The 7,568-nt window shown below is 39.4% G+C and overlaps 1 pseudogene across 1 annotated transcript; it reads left to right on the top strand.

The window, feature by feature from the left end:
- The first annotated feature begins 5,927 nt into the window (after positions 1-5,927).
- Positions 5,928-7,222, top strand: LOC309400728 (leucine-rich repeat-containing protein 61-like; annotated as a pseudogene). Its single transcript has one exon. The product of its transcript is annotated as a leucine-rich repeat-containing protein 61-like (transcript).
- Positions 7,223-7,568: the final 346 nt, after the last annotated feature.

Below are 7,568 nucleotides of genomic sequence, written 5' to 3'. Positions count from 1 at the left end.
CTCAGATAGACATAAATCCTTTTCAAGGATTGATTTTTTTTTGCTAACACCGGATTTACTTCCTAAAGCTAAGAAAACCAAGATACTCTCCAGGACACTAACTGACCATAGCCCGGTGTGGTTAGAAATTGAGTTAGGGAAGAGGCCAAGAAGGTCTTGGAGAGTAAATGAAAATTTATTTAGATATGAAAAAAATGTTGATGAACTTAAAAAACACATGAAGGAATTTTTTAGTTTTAATATGAATAAGGGTACTCCCATCGAAACAGTTTGGGATGCAAGTAAAGCTTTAATGCGCGGGGTCCTGATACATATGAATTTTAAACATAAACAAAGCAGACAGAAAAGGAGAATGGAACTGGAAGATGAAATAAAAAAGAAGGAACAGTTACTTATAGTAACCCCAAAAGATGCGGCACTTCAGATGGCGATAAAGCTGTTGAAAGATCAATTTCAAATGCTTATATCAGAACAAACAGCAACCAACTTACAATTTGCCAAACATAACACCTTTGCTAATGCTAACAAACCTGGTAGGTGGTTGGCTTATACCTTGAGAAAGAACACGAATGACAGAATTATTGATAGAATCGAGTATGGAGGGAAAACGGTGTATCAACAAGACTTGATTAAAAAATCATTTGTGGATTATTATGCTAAGTTATATGTACAGGACAATATACAGAACAAGTCAGTAGATGATTTTTTGGAAGGAAAAAGGGTTACTAAAATACCCGTGCTTCAAAAGGCAAATTTGGAACGTCTGATAACTGCTGATGAGATTATTTTAGCTATAAACCAACTTAAACTAGCCAAGGCTCCAGGGACTGATGGTTTGACTGCAATGTACTATAAAACTTTACAATTGGAAATGATTGAATATCTTACAGAACTATTTTGCAATATACAGCAAGGAGGTAAAATACCTTTCTCATGGAAAGCGGCTTTTATATCATTGATACCCAAAGACAAAGATGGCCCTAAGAAACCAGAGGATTACAGACTGATATCTCTTCTGAACACAGATTATAAAATATTTGCTAAAGTACTAGCCAACAGATTGATGCCAGTTATCCAAGAGGTTATTCATCATGATCAAGCAGGATTTATTGAAGGCAGACACATGAAGGAGAATGTAAGGCAACTTATAGATTTAATTGACTATCTTGATAAGAATAAGCAGATCTCTGCAGTGCTGGTCTTCTTGGATGCGGAGAAGGCCTTCGATCGAGTGAATTGGAACTTTCTAACCAAGACTTTGGAAAATATGGATATGGGACCACGATTTCGGCAGGCAATTGGAGCAATTTATCAGCAACAAAATGCACAACTCATTATTAATGGAAATCTGTCAACAACCTTCGAGATACAAAAAGGTACAAGACAAGGTTGCCCATTATCTCCATTGTTATTTATTTTAACCTTGGAAGTCTTGTTGAATACAATTCGGGACTCAAATTCCTTAAATGGCATAGCTATTAGGCAAAAGGAATACAGAACTAGAGCATTTGCCGATGATCTGGTTGTTACCCTTTCACATCCTCTGAATTCAATAATCCAGATGAAAAGCATCATAGCAGAATTTGGCATGGTGTCTGGGTTTAGACTAAATCAAAATAAAACGAAAATGATGGTTAAAAACATGACAGAGACTCAAAGAAAGAGACTTGTAAGTTTGGCAGGTTTCGAAATAGTTTCCAAGGTCAAATATTTAGGAATACAAATTGCAGAATCAAATACAAAACTTTTCCTAAATAATTATGAAGTGTTGTGGCAAAAGATACAGAAAGACCTTCAAGTATGGAAAAAGTTACAACTATCTTTGCTTCGAAGGATTTCAGCAATTAAAATGAACATTCTACCTAGATTCATTTTTTTTATTTCAGATGATACCGGTGCTTAAATCAGATAAAATTTTGTTAGAATGGCAAGCAACATTAAATAAATTTGTTTGGAAGGAGAAAAAACCGAGAGTAAAGATGAAGATTATACAAGATACTTGTGAAAGAGGTGGCCTCAGACTCCCAAACCTCCGATTGTATTATGAAGCTGCGGTATTGACGCATGTAGCAGATTGGTTTGGGAAAACAAAAACGGAACTGTTGAATATAGAAGGTCATGATCTTGTTCTGGGATGGCATGCATATCTTTTTTATGAAGATAGGGTGGATAAAGTGTTTAACAATCATGTTCTCCGAAATGCCTTGATGAGAATATGGAAGAAGCACCGGCCTAATTGGGATTATAAAATACCGCTTTGGTTGGATCTTGCAGACACCATGTGGATTACGAATACTAAGTCACTCGGGGGGTGTTTATATAAAGACGTGCTTATTGCTGATGGGGACGAATGGCAGTTGAAAACTTTGGAACAACTGTTGGAAGAAGGAATTACTTTAAATTGGTTACATTATATACAGTTACAGAAGAGATGGAAAGAAGATCGTAGGGTCGGCTTTATGGACAAAGAAGTGGAACTGATCAAGCAGATAAAAGAGACTGGCCCAAAACAGGTTAAAAGAATATATAATGTATTGTTAGAAAGAGACTCAGAAAGTGAATTGGTTAAGGATTGTATGATTAAATGGGCTCAGAATTTTGATGAATTGGTTATGTTGGATACGTGGGAAAAAATATGGGTTCAGAATGTTAAATTTACACAGTCACAGAATTTAAGGGAGAACTTTTATAAAATGTTTTACAGATGGTATTTAGATCCTAAAAAATTATCATGCATGTACCCAAATGTTCAACCAAAATGTTGGAGATGTGGGTGCCTAGATGCTACCTTTTTTCATGTATGGTGGACTTGCAATAAGGTTAAAGCTTTTTGGATAAAAATATGGTGGGTTATGCAAAATGTATTTAAGAAAAGAATACAATTCACTCCGCAAATGTTTTTACTGGGTATAACTAAGGATTTTACTAAAGGGGAAACAAAATTGGTTTTGTATATGGTTACAGCAGCTAGGTTGTTGATTGCTCAACACTGGAAAAAAGATTTTTTACTGACAATCGATCAATGGATTCAGAAAGTGGCGGGGTTTGCCGAGATGGCAAAAATTTCAGCTTTCCTAAAAGGTCAGAAGCAGGAGAATTATACACAGGAATGGGTAAAATGGATTGATTACATACAGAATAAATATCAGACTAGGAAGTACTATGTAGCCTTTAGGTAAGAATGTTTAGATTGATAGATGATCAATAATATATGGGATGCTTGGAATTGTTAGAGTGGTGTATAGCGGAAGTCAGGGGGGTGGGTTTAATTGGGAGGTGGGGGAGGGTTAGGGTGGAGGGTGGGGAAATATATATGTATAATTAATCTAGAAGATGGGATTAATGAGATATTGTTACTTTAAGAGAAACCTATATTATGATTTATATATGTTTAACCAATTTAGAAGATGGGGTTAATGGGCTATTGTTAGTTTAAGAGAAACTTATATTATGATTGTTGGGAGGTGAGGGGGTACAATATTTGAATGAGAAATCTATTTTAAGACGGGGGGAGGGGAGGGGGTACAGTATTTGTATGTGATCTACATTATATATCGGGGGGGTAAAAAGGGGAAAAATTTGTCTGTATAAAACTTTTTCAATTAAAAAAAAGAAGAAGATAAAACTGCTTCTGAAGATGACGTATTCCGACTGAGGTCAGTAACGTATCCTCCTAATTATGCATGCTCCCAAACACTTCCTAGAGATTTTGAAATGCTCAGTGCCAGGCCAAAGCTTTCACAGCCGGAGAAATTTCACTCCCACACAGAGGGAGAAATATATGATTCTCCCCGCACCTCTGAGCAAGCTATGGAAAGCTATCGTAATCAAATAGAATCGTAATCAAATAGAATCAAATAGTGGTTTATATTTCTGAGTCACATTTCACAGGTTCTAGGTCCAGACACATTGACATTCGTTATTAAAACACAAAGCAATTAGTTAAACAAGGTTTTGTTAAATTGTAATATGTATCTATACATGATCAAATTGCTGATGTGCTCAACAAACCACTTCCAGCAGCTCAACACGAGTATCTGCGGAAGAAGATGTGCCTTATTTGATGTTATCCGCTCAACTGGCAAAAGAAGGGGTGTCACTGCGTTTATTTGGTTTGCCAGCTGTGCCTACATTCTGAGTTATACGGCAGCATGAACTGTCTCTTATCAGCAATGATTTACTGCGCATGTCATTACATCACATACCTTCTTTACCTTCTTCCTTTGTCTGTATCCCAAGGCAGACAGGAGCTCTGCCAAGATGTAATCAATTAGCTTAGTAAGTTTGTATTTTTACTTTCTTTACATTAAAATGTTTTTTTTTAGATTATGCCTCGGGTTTATTGTTTGCTTACTTCAAAAGTATACTTCAAGGTTTGCCAAGATCCATACATTAATTTCCAGGGCGGAATTCACACCCTGACATTGTCATTATTTGATTTATATTTGATTTTATTGTTTTAGTTTATTTTGATTGATTTGATTTGATTCCTTTTATTTTGGTCATTATTTCATTTATTTTATATTTGACTTTATTGTTTTATTTTATTTTGATTGATTTGATTCCTTTTAGTTTTGTCATTATTTGATTTATTTTATATTTGATTTTATTGCTTTATTTTGATTGATTTGATTTTTATCCTTTTATTTTTGTTATTATTTGGTTTATTTGATTTATATTTGATTTTATTGTTTTATTTTATTTTGATTGACTTGATTTGATTCCTTTTATTTTTATCTATATATATAAAAGCGAAAACCACTCATGCCGCATCACGAAATCTCCAGAACGGTAAAGCCTACAAACTTGAAATTCGGTACCTATGTTCCTCTTGGCTTCTAGGTGCTCACAAAAAAAAAGGATTTTTCAAAATGACCATCACATCATCAATATTCCTTACACAGTATTATATTAACACGCATCGATGCTAAGGAGTTAGACGTTCTACTACCCTCCCCACCTGAAAGGAACTCTGTTCCAACTGCCAGTTGCCTTATATTAACACGCTCCGATGCTAAGGAGTTACACAGTCTACATTAATTTTCAAGCTTTAAGTGTCAATGTCTCAAGCCTGATCACATAGTTTCATAGCGAAGCACTGGTATCCAGCTAGTTGTTATTATTTGATTGATATTTGATTTTATTGTTTGATTTTATTTATTTTATTGTATTCATTTTTCATTTTACTGTATGACTTTACTTTTTTATTTTATTATTTCATTTCTTATCCTTTATTTTATTTTTTATTCTGCTATTTGGTTTTTTAAAAATCTTTTATCATTTTATTTATTTTTCATTTTATGATTTTACTTTTTTATTATTTATCTATTTATTTATTATTGTTTTATTATTTTATCTTCTGTATTATATTATTTATTTTATATTTTATTTATTTGTTTAATTTTATTTTAATTATCAAATTTATATGCCGCCTGTCTCAGTATCGAACCAGCTGCTCTCTTTCTGGGACCTCAATCACAGGGTCCCTCACATAATGCAAATGAGAGATGCAGGACGTCTTCCTCTGAGGATCAGGGACTTGCAGGAGACCCCTCCCCTCTCCAGGATGGAACGGCAGCCTGAACCATGAAAGCCCACTGGGTGACTTTGGGCCAATCACCAGGAGGCTGGGTGTTCTTGTCCCGCCTTAGCCATGCCATGTCCATGGGCTATGTGATCCCTCAGCAAAGTCAACAGGGAAGCCAGATTCATTGAACAGCCATGTGACAAAGTTGAAAAACTGCAGAGATTCACTTAACGACAATGGCATGAAAGGTTGTAAAACAGGGCAAAAGTTGTCAGAGCAATGTCGCGCCAAAGCGTAGGAATTTTGGGCTGACTTGCCATCATAAGTAGAGGACTAGCTATTATTGTGTATCCCCCCCCCCCGGCTCTCTTTTTGATTTTACGCCTTTCCCTTCCCCGCAGGAGGGACAGCTTAGATCCAACCAGTCCTTCCGCGGTTGCAAAATGAGGCATAAGAGGAGCGCGAGTTAAGCCAAAGACGACTGCTTCCGAGGCCTTTTCCAGAAGAACCGAAATGGACTTCTGGAACGAGAAAAGCGACGATCTGGACCACAACGGTAAGATCACCGTCCAGCTGCTAAAAAGCCAGACAGGAGAATTCGATCTCGAGTCCATCCTGCTGTTGAAGCTGAGAGGCCTCAGGATTCTGGAGCTGGGCTGCCTCGGCGAGTGTGCCAACTTAGAGTGGCTCGATCTGTTGGGCAACGGCCTGACCCACCTAGGTCCCCTGGCCTCCCTCAAAGCGTTCACCGTGCTCAATGTCGCCGCCAACCATATCTCGAACCTGGAACCACTGAGCGGCTGCGAAAGCCTGCAGAGCCTCAATGCATCCAGCAATCAGCTGCGCAACCCGCAACAGCTGCAGTGCCTGGCCGGGTTGCGGCATCTACACAACGTGCGCTTCCACAACGGCCCAGCCCAGCTCAGCAACACTTTCTGCGCCGATGCCGGCTACCCAGCCTTCCTGGCAGATATGTTCCCGTGGGTTAAAGTGATTGATGGCGAACGGATATCCGGATGGGGTAGTGAGCTCTACCAGCTGTGTAAGGATCTAGACTGCACTGCAGCGTTGCAACAATGCCGGGGGTCTTGCCGAGACAGCCGGCCGGACTCAGCCCTGGGTGGAAAAGGGCTACTGGGAGGAGAACAGCCCGGAGAAGCTCCATCGTGGAGGAAGCCTACAAGCAGTTCAGCGAGGCTTGGCTGGAGTGCCGGGAATTGAGTAAGCAGGCTGACCACAGCATCAGCCAGGCTGAGCGGGTGCTCAGTGGAGGGCGTCCTGATGCCAACTCATACCTCTTTTGTGGCTGCCAGCTGCTGAGCATCGGATGTGCTGGGGAAGGGTTCTACGATGACCCACGATGGCCAACTCACTACGGCCAACTTACCATGGCCAACTCACCACAACAAATTCACTACAACCAACTTGCCATGGTCAACTCTCTATGGTCAACTCACCATGGCCAGCTAGCCATGACCAAGTCTCCACAACCAACTCATCCCAACCAACTTAACACAATCAACTTGCCATGGTCAACATTCTATGGCTAACTAGCCATGGCCAACTCACCACAACCAGCCATGGCCAACTCACCGCAACCAACTCAACCCAACCAACTGGCCATAGTCAACTCTCGATGGCCAACTCGCCATGGAAGAAGAATTATACAAATATCGAAGAAATGGTGGAACAGAATGCTTCATGAAAGGCTGCCAAAAGAGGGACAGAATAAAATGGGAAGGCCGACGATTAAAATAATGTCCAAAATTTTAAATTCTTCGAAATAACTGTATTGTCGAATTGTCCTGCGGCTACTTGGCGAGTTGGCCACAGTGAGTTGGTCACACCGAGTAAGCCATGGCATGTTGGGCACGCTGAGTTGGCCATGGTGAGTTGAACCCCCCCCCCCAAAAAAAAAGAGGGAGAAGGACCCTTACCAAACCTGCCTGCATTGGGGGAACCCATGAGGACATCTATGCCATCCCCCAAGGGCAGCGGTCACTTCCTAGGCAGGCTTTTGGTTTAGGAGCACGGTGGTCTT

This window comes from Natrix helvetica (genome assembly GCF_964273705.1).
Source record: "Natrix helvetica genome assembly, chromosome: W".
NCBI lineage: Eukaryota > Metazoa > Chordata > Lepidosauria > Squamata > Natricidae > Natrix > Natrix helvetica.
Note: the sequence above shows the minus strand (reverse complement) of the source record. Positions and strands in the feature narration are given on the sequence as shown.